We start from the raw sequence: 14,784 nt of genomic DNA, 5'->3' as shown, positions 1-14,784 counted from the left end.
ACACCAGATCGAAACCTTTTTATTTAACCAGTATTTTAATTCTTGATTTTAATATTTCCTCTTTGTAGTCTGCTGCAAATTGTTTCTATGTTCTTAAAACTGGAAACCATTTCGAGATTTTCTATGAAAGTAATAGACAGTATAGAAAATAAATAAATAAATAGTTCTGATTGGTATGATTTTATTGAGCTTTGCATCATAGTATCTTACTGCCTGTGCTACATCTTGTCTCAAGATTAAAGCCACTCCATTTCTCCCTTGTTTTTCATTTCCAGAGTAAAAACCATTCCATTTCTTGCTTTACAGTTTCAGTTTTTCTTGATCAATACACCCTACGTTCCATCTTCCAGTTGTATCTGTTGTGCTTTTGCCTCTGTGTATGTGAACCACTAGACCACTAGGCTTTGATCTAGTGGCATCATTAGAAGCAGTCCTATTCATACATGTCCTTTCCTCTTTCCCAGGAGCTGATTGAATGTCTTTGGGCCTGGAGTTTCACTTTCCAGCAGTAATGCTTATTTCAGTTTGGATAATTTCATCATCATCCCTGCCTCTTAACCCCTTCTCTGGGGTTGCTTTTGCCTCAGAGAAGCAACTGGCTCATTTCTTTTTGTGCTGACCACAACTTGGTGGAGGTGGTGGCGCATTCAGAATGCAGAGACTCAGCTTTACATGGAAGTTGCTTTCCAGTTTCAGAAGTGGAACTCTAAAAAATCGAATAGCCTTCTACACATTGTTTAGAAAGCCATAGGATTAACTCATTTTAAAATGTATTACGCTATAAGCTTTCATGGATTACTACCCACCTAATCAGCTGTATGAAGCATAATCCTGAGTTACAACTAAATATATACACACATGACAGCAACAGTCCTTGCAATGGAGGACTGGCACAGGCACAGGAAGCAGGCCCTGCGTTGCAAGCTGTATTTCCTCCCTCAGTTTCTCTTGCAAAACACTCTTTATTGTTTCTAATAGTAAATCATCCAGATGGGTTTCTAAGCCTAGACGAAGTGGTTTGCTGAACCCAATCTAGCAAAAACGTTCCTTATGAGCTTGTTTGTGTCCCAACCTTCTGGAAGAGGCACTGTGGAAGCAAACATGCCTCTTATCAATGCGCTTATCATTCAATTGAGCCTCTCACCTTTGTTGACACTTGGCCATGGGAGCCAGCTCTGGGGAGAGGGAATGATTGCTGTTTGAGGATTCCCCTAGCCTCAGCAGCCCCTCCTACTAGCTGTATCTCCATGCTATTCCCAGGATTTGTTTGGCCTGCCTCCGTGTCTGTCCTTGAGCTAATCACCTGTGCCTCATCTCCTTGTTGCATCCCAGGACCTTAAGCAAAGTCCTGGTCCTCAATCCCATTGAAATAGTCATATTCTGAATCTGAATCAGCAAAAGTGGCACAACTAGCATCATGGGGAACACTTGTGCAAGCTCATTATCATGCTTGCTCTTAACATCTCGTGACAGACCCAGATGCCCACTTCGTCTGCATATCTATTGTGGCATCACTATTACAAGACTACAGCATCATAGGTTTGTATACCTGCCCATTTTCCAATGTGATACGTGCCTTCATTTTCCAACAGAAGCACACTGCCATTCTACAAATAGCAAACAGGTCTGTCTCTGTGCACCCAAAAAAAGACAGACAGACAGACAGAAAAAAAAAAGAACTGATATAGAGAATAGTAATGTTCAGAATTGAGTAGTGGGGAGATTTAAGTCTTTAAGGACACTCTGTGAATGGCCTTAGAGTGGTGATTCTGGAAGAATGGAGTTTCAGAGACACCAATCTGAAATTGATGAATTCATCAAGAGATTCAGTTATCTTTCCTGTGAATTGAATACGGACAAAGATTTTGGGTCTTTTTATCACATTAGATTTATTAATCAGTTCATCCTTGCAATTATGTCTGTGTTATCATCCAACAACTGTTTTATGAACTGCATCTGTTAAGGTAATAATCATTATTTCTTGTGAACCACTCAAAGAGCCCTTGGGTTATGGGCTGGCATAAAATCACAATAGAATAAATAATAATAAAAATATTTGTCTGTATATTTTGCCTTTCAATTTCCTCCAGCAATCTCTGCCCCAACCCCAAACTCCAGTTGTATATACATATCTGCCAATTTGAGGTTAACACTTCATAGATCCAATGAAGTGGGCAGTGTCCATTAAGGCTATACCTGAATAAATTTGTTCATCTATAAGTTACCATACACCATGTTAGGGATGGACACCTTGCCATGACTTGTCTTTATGTCTGAATTCAGCCACTGTTTATAGCAGTTACACAGCACCGAAGCATTAAATGTGCATATACTGTAAAAAAGCATGTGTTGGCCCCTAAATTTTGGGAATACCTAAAGAAGTCCCAATTGACCAGGAATCTCAATTGTTTATCTATTGCAGGAAATACTGAAACACTGTATAAGATTGTTACCGTACTGAAAGAACTTGTAGCTATCAGTTTGGTTCTAGACACAATTCAACCAGCAATAAAGCTTCAAGCAATTTGAGGCTATGGGATCTAAGACTATTTTCTCCCATATGAGCATGCTTGATGGGCAGACACCCTGTCTGGAGTGTCCCTGAGCCAATATGACAACGAAGTGTAGGGACTTTTCTGTGGTGAGGCCTCTGTGCTCATCTATTAATTTTTCTTATTTGATGGCTTAAATGTCACATGAAAATGTTGTTTTCCCCAATGAATGTGCTTTAGTTTATTTGGATGCTGTTGATTTGGATTTTCTGCTGATGGCTTGGCTGAATGTACCTAGATGTTTAATTTATTGTTGTTAGTTGCCAGGTCGTGTCCAACCCATCACAACCCCATGGACAACATTCCTCCAGGCCTTCCTGTCCTCCACCATCCCTTGGAGTCCACTTAAGCTCACGCTGACTGCTTCAGTGACTCCATCTAGCCACTTCATCCTCTGCCGTCCCCTTCTTCTTTTGCCATCTATTGTTCCCAGCATTAGGCTCTTCTCTAGTGAGTTCTTTCTTCTCATTAGGTGGCCAATGTATTTGAGTTTCTTCTTTAGTAACTGGCCTTCTAAAGAGCAGTCAGTTTTGATCTTCTTTAGGACTGACTGGTTTGATCACCTTGCAGTCCAAGGGACTCGCAGGAGTCTTCTCCAGCACCACAATTCAAAGGCCTCAATTCTTCAGCGCTCACCCTTTCTTATGGTCCAGCTTTCATAGCCATACATTGCAACTGGGAAAACCATAGCCTTGACTATATGCACTTTTGTCGGCAGGGTGATGTCTCTGCTTTTTAGTATGCTTTCTAGATTTGCCATAGCTTTCCTCCCAAGGAGCAAGCATCTTTTAATTTCTTGGCTGCAGTCCCCGTCTGCGGTGATCTTGGAGCCCAGGAAAATAAAATCTGTCGCTACCTCCATTTCTTCCCCATCTAGTTGCCAGAAAGTAAGAGGACCAGATGCCTTGATTTTAGTTTTCTTAACGTTGAGTCTCAAGCCAACTTTTGCACTCTCCTCCTTCACCCGCATCAAGAGGCTCTTTAGTTTCTCTTCACTTTCTGCCATTGGAGTGGTATCATCTGCATATCTGAGGTTGTTGATATTTCTCCCGGCAATCTTAATTTCAACTGGTGATTCATCTAGCCCCACCTTTCTCATGATGTGCTCTGTATGTAAGTTAAATAGTCAGGGAGACAGTATACAGCCTTTGAAACAAATCAGTGGTTCCGTGTCCAATTCTCACTGTTGCTTCTTGACCTGCATATAGGATTCTCAAGAGACAAATAAGATGGTCTGGTACTCCCAACTCTTTAAGAACTTGCCACAATTTGTTGTGATACACAGAATCAAAGGCTTTAGCATAGTCATTATGCAGTATGTGGACTGAGAACTACCAGAAGTACAGGCAGGATTTCGAAGAGGGAGAGGAACTAGAGATCAAATTGCCAACATATGCTGGTTCATGGAGAAAGCTAGGGAGTTCCAGAAAAACATCTACTTCTGCTTCATTGACTATGCTAAAGCCTTTGATTGTGTGGATCACAACAAATTGTGGCAAGTTCTTAAAGAGATGGGAGTACCAGACCATCTTATTTGTCTCTTGAGAAACCTATATGCAGGTCAAGAAGCAACAGTGAGAACTGGACACAGAACCACTGATTGGTTCAAAATTGAGAAAGGAGTTCGGCAAGGCTGTATACTGTCGCCTTGCCTATTTAACTTATATGCAGAGCACATCATGAGAAAGGCAGGGCTAGATGAATCACCAGTTGGAATTAAGATTGCCAGGAGAAATATCAACAACCTCAGGTATGCAGATGATACCACTCTCATGGCAGAAAGTGAAGAAAAACTAAAGAGCCTCTTGATGCGGGTGAAGGAGGAGAGCACAAAAGTTGGCTTGAAACTCAGCATTAAGAAAACTAAGATCATGGCACCCAGTCCTCTTACTTCCTGGCAAATAGATGGGGAAGAAATGGAGGTAGTGACAGATTTTATTTTCCTGGGCTCCAAGATCACCGCAGATGGGGACTGCAGCCAAGAAATTAAAAGATGCTTGCTCCTGGGGAGGAAAGCTATGGCAAATCTACATAGCATACTAAAAAGCAGAGACATCACCCTGCCAACAAAAGTGCGTATAAGGTTATGGTTTTCCTAGTTGCAATTTATGGCTGTGAAAGCTGGACCATAAGGAAGGCTGAGCGCCAAAGGATTGAGCCCTTTGAATTGTGGTGCTGGAGGAGACCCCTGCAAGTCCCTTGGACCGCAAGGCGATCAAACTGATCAGTCCTAGAGGAGATCAATCCTAACTGCATTTTAGAAGGCCAGATACTGAAGATGAAACTCAAATACTTTGGCCACCTAATGAGAAGGAAGGACTCCCTGGAGAAGAGCCTAATGAAAAGAAGAAGGGGATGGCAGAGGATGAGGTGGCTAGATGGAGTCACTGAAGCAGTTTGAGCTTAAGTGGACTCCAGGGGATAGTGGAGGACAGGAAGGCCTGGAGGAATGTTGTCTGTGGGATCGCGATGGGTCAGACATGACTTCACAACTAACAACAACAAGAACTGTATATTCAGCAGAGATATGATTTAGGTCATACCTAAGTGGCCTAGTGCTTTTCCCTACTTTCTTCAATTTAAGCCTGAATTTTGCAACAAGAAGCTCATGATCTGAGCCACAGTCGGCTCCTGATCTTGTTTTTACTGACTGTGTAGAGCTTCTCCATCTTTGGCTACAGAGCACATAGTCAACCTGATTTCTGTGTTGACCGTCTGGTGATGTCCATGTGTAGAGTCATCTCTTGGGTTGTTGGAAAAGAGTGTTTGCTCTGGCCATCGTATACTCTTGACAAAATTCTACCAGCCTGTGCCCTGCTTCCTTTTGCACTCCAAGGCCAAACTTGCCTGTTATTCCGGTTATCTTTTGGCTTCCTACTTTAGCATTCCAATCCCCCATGATGATAAGGACATAATTTTTTGGTGTTAATTCTAGGTGTTGTAGGGCTTCATAGAACCGGTCAACTTCAGCCTCTTCAGCACCACTGGTTGGGGCATAGACTTGGACTACTGTGATGTTGAATGGTTTGCCTTGGATTCGAACTGAGAGCATTCTGTCATTTTGGAGATTGTATCCCAGTATTGCTTTTCCTACTCTTTTATTGACTATGAAGGCTACTCCATTTCTTCTGATGGATTCTTGTCTGCAGTAGTATACCTGATAATCATCTGAATTAAATTCATCCATTCCTGTCCATTTTAGTTCACTGATTCCTAAGATGTCGATATTCAGTCTTGTCATCTCTTGTTTGACCACGTCCAACTTGCCTTGATTCATAGATCTTACATTCCAGGTTCCTATGGAGTATAGATTTTTACAGCATCAAACTCTCCTTAATTTATTAGACTGTGCTTATAGGAATGTAGAGGTAAATAGCATATAAATATTTTCATTATGCTTTTCATAGCAGCAATTATGAAGTCTAAACTATGATATTCTCAGGTCAAAATCTAACCACGTTAACACAACATAATTAAGATTGCCGCTTTCTTTTGTATTACGTATTTTAGCTGTACCGTGATCTGAGCATGCTTAAGGACAAAACTGGATTTGGTGGGCCATACAAATTGTTCCATCAGTCTCTTGGTGCTATATTCACATTCCATTTTTCCTTCGCAGAAATTCTCATTAGTTCAGTAATCTGAAAATATTTCCCTCATTGTTTAATAAATTAACAAAAAGGTGGACTTTAGTTGAAAAGTTTTATTGTATATACTGCTCCTTCTGTTGGATGGTTATGGGTTCAATCCTATACATGTTTAGCCAGAAAAAACTCCCTACAATTTCCAGCATTTCCCAATTGTGGGGATTAGATTGCTATTGTTTTTAACTGTAACACATGTTTTTTAAATATGTTTAGAATTTATTTTATTTTTATACATCTCTGATGCTGAAATGGCTAACAGATATTTTATATTGTCAGGTGCCTTGGGAAGAATGTAGTCTTGAAAGGTAACTAATAAAGATGAAATTAAGATATTAAACTTATATTTAGATATGTAGTTGTATTTTTCTCTCATGAAGTTTATACAAAACGTTAACAGCTGTGTAAAGCAGATTCCTTTAAACAGTAGCTCAATACGTTCATTTTACCCTATAGAGTTTGCACCTCCTAGAAATCCGTTATCGAAGTCTTTATTTTCTACGCTTGTATCCTAAATTTTAAATCAATTTCTAAGAACGAATCAATTAAATGTTTCCGTACAGTCGTTGAGCTTTCAGCTCCCTCTGCTGTTGAGTTCGCGAATAACAACAAAGCTCGCGCACTAACCTAGAACTACAACAAAACGCTTTTGGACGCGTGCCACCTCACCAAGCGCCCGGAGAAAAATGGCGGAGGAGACACCCAAACAATCCCTGTAAGAGAACGGAAGTGTCACGTAGTCCACTTCCGTTCGTGGTTTATTCATTGCGCGCGCAGACAAAAGTTGTACGGTGAGTGCTTGGGGCCATAAAACTAGCGCGCTTGCGCGTACATTTTCGCGCGAAAGCTGTTTTGGGCGCCTTCACTGACGGGCGGGGCCATTGGGCGTAATATGTGGACGCGGCCAGCAGGAGGCGCACTGAGTCTGGCTGGCGGTGGCGGCGGCTGCGCCATTGGCGGGTAGGAAATGCCGCCAGATGGCGGTTTAGGATTGCGGCTCTACTGAGGTGCGGCCCCCGGCACCGCCGCCTGTTCGTTCCGGCCCGGCTTGGCCCCGGCCCGCCTGGACCCTTCTCCCGTGGCACCGTCGGATTCCCGGGGGCGCTGGCCCAGCTGAGGTGAGCAAGTCAGCGCGGGCGGAGGGAGGGGGGCTCGGAGGCTGAGATCCAAGATGGAGGCGCGAGGGGCGGGGGCAGCGGGCCCGCTCTCGCTCGCTCGCTTGCTTGCTCGCTCGCTCACACACTCGGGCCGGGCCAGCGGGAGGGAGCCAGAGCCGGAGGGAGGGAGCGAGCGAGCGAGCGGACGGGCGTGCGGGCGGGCTGTTTTCGGCCGAGGAGATGGCTCCTCCCGGGTGGCGGCCCTCTTTCCTTTCCGGCCCTGCCCTTCTTTTCCCTCCCTGCGGGGCCGGGGTGACAATGGAAGGGCGGTGGCCCCGCGGGGCGGCCTCGCGTTGCCTTCTCGGCCCCGCCAATGCCTCCGCTGGGCCCGAAGCCTTCCATTGGGTGCCCGCCCCCGCACGGGGGCCTGCTTTCGCCCGAGCGGTCCTTCCCTTGCTCGCTCTCGGCCGGGCGGCGGCGCAGAGCGAAAAGGGCTACAGTGCCGCCCTCGCTTCCCCCCGGGTTGTGTGCCATTGGCAGTGGCGAGAATGAGGAGCCGGGAAACCGGGGTGGGGGGTGGGGGTGGGCGACGTGTTAGTCCCGGCAGCGCGATGGTGACCGTGGAAATTGGCGGCGGGATTGGTTATTGGCGAGAACTTCCATAGGGCAGCACCATGGCGATGGAAGGCGGAAAGGGGGAGGCCATTTGGGGATAGCGTTGATCCTGTTGGGGGTTGGCTTTCAGAATTAGAATAGCTATCTAAGTAAGGCAGGCTGTGCTGCTGAGTTGGTCTGACTAAGGAGGAGACCTTGAGAATGCTGGCTCCTGGTGTCTTGATGGGAAAGGTTAGAAGTGTTCAGATCAAGGGATTTAGGGAGCGATGTGTGGTTAATAGTGCAGGGCGATGGGTTGGCACTGTACAACTTGGGAGCTGGCAGAAAGTGGCACTTGGGACGTTGCACTCTGGGAGTGGAAGAAATGGTTGTTAGGAGACCAGAACAGTAGAAGCTTGAAGTTCAGTCCTTCCTTTGCAAGATCAGTCTGGATCCTTGTTAGAAACCTGTCCAATCGCAGAGCTTAAAATGCTTCGTTAAGTAAAGTTATACTTGAACTTGAGTTATTTTGCACTGGACAGTGTGCCCTGTAGTGAGGTTAATGGTAACTGGGGGAGATCTCGTGGCTAGCAAGTTAATCCAGCAGTAGTAGGCATGCTAGAAGATAAAAGATAAGACTTTATTACCACTAGGGATGATTTTTATTATTGTGTTGAATAGTGTAGGAATCTTTGGTATGTCATATTGGCAGAGGAAGGTTTGTTCCCAAGGCTTGCTTATCTTTTTCTGCATAAACTTAGAGTCTCATTTAGAGATGTGATCCCAAAGGAGTATATCTTTTTAATGTTATATAAAACATGTTATCTCCAAGTAAAAAGACATATTACTTTAATGTTGTATACATAATTTTAAGTCCCCTTTGTTATATCTTACAGCTGAGTGTTATTATCTCCTCATTCTTCAAGCTCTTTAGGTAGAATTCCCAGGGGTGCAGGCTCAGCAAATGGACAGTATGTTTGGAGGGAAGCTGGTTGGTTGAAGAATATTTTTGTGGCAAATTATAAGAACTATCTCAAGTTTTGGTGAATAAGATGCTTTCTGTTTACATCTGAAGTAGTACATTCTCTCAGTTTTTATTATATTTTTAAATCAAACACTTGTGGTAAGCCACATGAAAAATAAAGGAAAAACTGTATAAAAGAATGGTATCATCTAATTTTAGTGAACTGTTGACTTTACTCTGAAATTGGGTAGCAAATTATTCTCCCAATAGGTAGTTGGACTAAGTTCCTCCTGACTTTGCAATGGTCTGCTGACATCTTGGAGCATGCAAAATGAATAAAATATTTAGACTCCAATCTTTTGTATCCCATTTCCTGGGAATACCAGTAAACTAAGTGTGAGTTATGATCTGTCTTCAATCACTTAAAATACAGTAAATTTTTAGTATAACTGTTTAAATGCAGACTTTGAAAAACCTCAGGAATACACAACCTTTCTAGCCAAAGTTGGGGGCTGATGTCTGCACACATATATGCATACACATAGAATCCTCACATATACATGCCACTCATACATGCATTCAAATATAAATTCTGTTTGTGAGTGTTTCAGAGACCTGGCATCTATTTTAGGTAAAACCAATATTTCTTCCAGAAACCTCAGTTCGCAAACCAGTCAGGCATGCAGAAATCCTGGTTCACAATCCTTTTCCCTCTTCTTATTCTCTGTCTTGCTGAAAGATCATAGCATCCCACACTCCCTTACCTGGAACTTTTTAAGAAAAACTTGGAAGGGAAGAGAGGAGGCGGTGAGGAAATGGTCTCAAAATAGACTCAAAGAACAAGATGGCTATGGCAGCTATCCTAGAACCAAATATTAGAATGCTTCCTTTTTTCCCTGGGAGCACAAAGAGGGTGCTTTATTTCATTTTTATGTCACCCAACAGGTTGACATAGGCACTCGGGGTGGTTAACAAAGTTAAAAAAAATGAAAACACAAGATGCAGAACATAGGGTGAGGAATTTTACAAAGGTGCTACAACTGAGCAAAGCTGGGCCTGGCAAATCTCTTGGTGACAAGCCAGAGAGTAGGGCCTCTGAGATTGATTTTAAGTCCTCCGCAGGTGCATTTGCATGCAAGCAGCTTTTCAGATAACCTGGTTGTAAACTTTTTAGGCCTTGACTTTGAATTTGGCCCATAAATAAATTGATATCCAGTGTAGGTAATAAAGAGTTGGTGTAACAGGAACAAACTTTCTAGTTATTTGGTTCCCAAATGCTGTCATTTTCAGTTAGCGGAAGAAAATATGATGAGAATTACAAGATATCCAAGATAAGGACTCACTGGCACTAAGTGCTGTAAGTCCTTGTGGTTGTATTTTGCATGAATTCGAAGCATGCAAGGCAGCTCTTTGTAGAGAGCATAGCATTAGTCAAACCGGGAATAATTCATATGTGGATAACTGAGACCAGGGCAGGTTTCTTCTGATATGGGTGTAGCTGGCTAGTAAGCAAAGTAAAGCTGTGTGGTTGGTATTGTGTGTTATACCTTAAGAATGCAAGAAAGAAAAGAAGGATATTTAACTTCCATTGGAACTCATACTCTTGCATATGAGTCAAAATTCTTTCGTTAGGCCTTCTGAGCTTTGCAAAAAAATGGTATTGTCTGGCTTTCAATCTTTTTTCTTTTTTTCATTAATATATTTTGTTGAACAATTTTAAAACCACATTTCCATAGTTCCTAACATTTTGTTATTTACTGTCAAGAAATCTTGGACTTCTAGTCATCCCATTAATGAAAAGCTCTCCAAAATGTCTTATCCGTGACAGTCCTGTTCAGCTCTTGTAACTTTAAGTCTGTGGCTTCTTTTATGGAGTCAATCTACTTCATATTTGATCTTCCTTCTACCGTTGATTTTCCTCTAGTATGAGGGTCTTCTGCAGAAAGTTATGCCTTTTCATAATGTATTCCAAGTATGACAGCTTCAGTTTTTCCCCATGTATGCTGCTAGAGAAAGCTTTGGCTTGATTTGCTCTAGTACCCTTCCTGTCAGTCCAGGGTATTTTCAAAGCTCTTCTTTGTCATGGTGTTTTGAATACATCAATTTTATTCCCATTATCATTCTTCAGTGTTCAGCTTTCATACCCATACATAGTGATCAGGAATACAATAGTGTGGGTGTTCTTGTCCTTGGTCTTCTGTGAAACATCCTTACAGCAGATGATCTTTTCTAGTTCTCTCATTGCTGCCCTTCCAAGTTGTAGTTGTCTTCTGCTGTACTGGTTGCAGCTTTTGTTTGAATTGATGATTAAGCCAAGGCATGTAAAATATTTTGTAATTTCAACTTCTTCATTGTTGACATTAAAATACTGTAATTCTTTGTAGTTATGATTTTTGTTTTCCTAATGTTTAGTTGCAGTGCTGCTTTTGCACTTTTTTGTTTCATCATTGCTGCTTTCTGCCTTTAGTATGATATCATCTGCATATCTTAAATTATTGATGTATTTTACAGCACTGTTTGCTCCTACATCCTAATTCAGCTTTCCTTATGATAAGTTCCTCTTATGGATTGAACAGACAGGAAGAGAAAATACACCTTTGTCCACTGCCTTTGCCTATAAGAAACCATTCCGTTTCTCCAAATTCTGTTCTCACAGTAGCTTCTTGTCTGTGATACAGGTTATACAGCAGAACAATCAAATGCTGAGGCAGTCGCATTTTAGGACCACCAGTAGCTTCTCATAATCTATGCAGTCAAAGGCTTTGCTGTAGACTATAAGGTGTGGACTGATCTTGAATTCTTTAGTGTACTGCAGCAGTCTGTGTATATTTATATTATCTCTGGTTCTTCCTTTGCGAAGTCCAGCTTGAACCATCAGGCATTTTCCCCTCCATATACGATAATATTTATTGAAACACATTAGGCATCACTTTGCTTGCATGGGAAATTAGTGCATTTGTCCTGTAGTTTCTGCACTCATTTGCATTTCTTTCTTGAGGATTGGAACATATATTGAACATCGCCCATCTGCAGGCCATTGTTTTGCTTTCCATATTTGTTGACATAGTATGTTAGGATTTGGACTGATTTAGTCCCTGCAGCTTGGAATAATTCTATCAGTATCCTGTCTACTGTGGGTGCTTTCTTTCAAGTGCTTTCAGAGCAGCTTTTACTTCACTTTCATATAGCAGGTTCTTCCTCCTAGGGTTCCTCTTTGAAGGAGTCTGTCATCCTTTATTCTTTATATGTCTTCTATATTTTGTTTCTCTGTATTTTTTCCTGGTCAGTTAGTGTGTTCCCCTATTTGTCTTTTAGCATTCCTTATCAAGGTTTGAATTTTTCTTTCATTTTCTGGATCTTCTGGAAAATGTCCCTTGTTTTCCTTCCTTTGTTGTTCTCTTCTATTCCTCAGCATTGGTCATTATAATAGTTATTTTTGGCTCTATGTGCTTGTGGCTGAAAAGTTGCATTCAGGATTCTGACCCTAAACCCTTATGCTTCTCTCCTATCCTTCACAAATGTAAGCATTTCTTCTTTCATCTATCTAGCTCTTTCCCTCCATTTTTGCTACAGGAGTTGTCTTTTAGCATTCCTTATCAAGGTTTGAATTTTTCTTTCATTTTCTGGATCTTCTGGAAAATGTCCCTTGTTTTCCTTCCTTTGTTGTTCTCTTCTATTCCTCAGCATTGGTCATTATAATAGTTATTTTTGGCTCTATGTGCTTGTGGCTGAAAAGTTGCATTCAGGATTCTGACCCTAAACCCTTATGCTTCTCTCCTATCCTTCACAAATGTAAGCATTTCTTCTTTCATCTATCTAGCTCTTTCCCTCCATTTTTGCTACAGGAGTTGTCTTTTGGCATTCTTCCATAGTACTGTCCAGTTTCAATCCACAGTTTGTCCAGTTCATGGTTAATTAAGTTGAATAATGCAAATCTCTTTTTTATGGAGTTCAGATTTCTCAGGGATGTTATTCAAGTTGCATTTTGGCACTGTGTTTCTGTTAGGGATCTTTTTTAGCTTAACTGATTTTTGACATTAAGAGTTCATGGTCACTAGTGCAGTCTGTTCCTAGTTTTGTTGCAGCAGCAAGAAATTCTTCATTTCCTGATTCTAATTACATACTCCATTTGAGTTCTATATTGACCATCTGATGATGTCCATGTGTACAGTCATCTGGTCAGTTATTTGAAATATATCTCTGTTAAACAGACTTTTGGCTTCACAAAATCATACAAATTATTCTCCTCCTTTGTTTTTTACTCCTACGCCAAATTTTCATACATTTAATTCTGCTTTGTTTCCTACTTTTGCATTCTAGTCAGCTGAGATTATCAGTATATCTTGTTTTAGTGTGTTACCAATTTCCTCTTGGGCACTTGCTGAAAAAGAAAAAAAGCAAAAACTTCTATGTGTCTGTTGTTGGAGTGTAGACTTGATGATGGTTGATATGTTTTCCACAAATTCTGACTTGAGAGTATTTGATCAGAATTTGTATTATAGCCACTTACTGCCTGTGCTGTATCATGCTTCACTATTACAGCTACTCCATTTCTTCAAAGTTTTTCATTTCTGGCATTAAACACTTTGTGTTTGTCTGACAAAAAATTTCCTGTTGCAGCCCATTTTAGTTTGTTCACACCAAGTGCTGCATTGTTTGAGTGCTCCATTTCCTGCTTTATGGTTTCCAGTTTGTCTTGATTCATACTTCTCATGTTCCATGTTCCAATTGTATGTTTCACCATTGGTTTTTCAAGGTAAGAAGATTCAGAAGTTATTATCATTCTGTATATACTAATCAGAGTTAGCTTGAGTGTCACTGCTATTGTGTACAAAAGATCTGCCGGTGCTGCCTTTAGCTACTGCTGCTGCTGCCTAGTAGCTTCCCTTCAGAAGTCTCTCTGCCCATCACCATTCGAGAAAGATACTCTTTTCTGTTGATATGACCATTGAAAAGGGTGGGTGCACCTTAATTTGGCATCTTGTCTTTGACTGTTCTGCCTTGGGTGATGCTGCTAGGAGATCAACCTACTGAAAGAGCCTGGCCTCATGGCAACATTATTTTCAACTTTTCTGACACTCTGAAACACCCTCACCACATTAAGGTATGCATCAAAGGACTCTTAACATACAGACATGCATGCATGCACACCAATAACCAAATAAAAATGAGGATGAGGAGGGAGAAAGGGAAAAAGAGTGCTTGACTGGGATGCAGTTAAAGAAAACAGTCTTTAAAAAAGTTTATACTAGAGAAGACATACTGTTAGGTGAAGCACATCTCCAACCAGGTATATGTGTAAAATTAGTATTAAGGTCTTGGGAAAAATACTTTGAATGCTCACCATATCTTCAGAAATATGTCCATATATTGAATCCTTTGGTAAAAAGTATGTCCTAACACCAAAAGTGCAGTCAGATTTTTAAATCAGCAATACAAGGACAAGGCCACATAATATATATCAAAGGAGCTTTCCCTTCTCCTTGCTATCAGTGTAGTGGTTTACTAGTGAAATATTTCTGATACTGCCCAAGAGGGACCCAGTAGACCTTAAATCCCAGTTTTGGTTATATTGACTTGCTGAATAGATATCTTCCAAAATACTGGTCCTTAGATGGTGGTTGGCTCTGGTGCTTCAGCACTTATATTCAAGTCTGCCCTAACAACCTGTACATTTGAGTAAATACAGCATTCATAGTAAAAATTGTAACTCAGCTTCTTGCACAGGGAAGGGAGAGGCAGCTGTTACCAGAGGCGCTTGACTGGTTTATTATTAATACATGGTATATTCTGTGTTAACTTTTATAAAAAGAATTTCCTGATACACTACTTCATTAGGCAGCACAATTTTCCCACAGACATCCTTGTAGTGACAGAAGGTAAAGTAACAGAAGGTAAAGTAATGAATGATCAATTAGTACTATATTGGCCTA

At 41.4% G+C, this 14,784-nt stretch overlaps 1 protein-coding gene across 1 annotated transcript in view; it reads left to right on the top strand.

The window, feature by feature from the left end:
* The first annotated feature begins 7,144 nt into the window (after nt 1-7,144).
* STAG1 (stromal antigen 1) overlaps nt 7,145-14,784 on the top strand; it is a 173,650-nt gene continuing 166,010 nt past the window's right edge. Inside the window, exon 1 of the mRNA XM_044434755.1 lies at nt 7,145-7,314. The gene's annotated coding sequence lies outside the window, so the exon portion shown is untranslated. The remainder of the gene's footprint in view (nt 7,315-14,784) is intronic.

This window comes from Varanus komodoensis, unplaced genomic scaffold, assembly GCF_004798865.1.
Source record: "Varanus komodoensis strain SLA01 unplaced genomic scaffold, ASM479886v1 scaffold1, whole genome shotgun sequence".
In the NCBI taxonomy this organism is placed as follows: Eukaryota; Metazoa; Chordata; class Lepidosauria; order Squamata; family Varanidae; genus Varanus; species Varanus komodoensis.
This window is presented reverse-complemented; position numbering and strand designations above follow the sequence as displayed.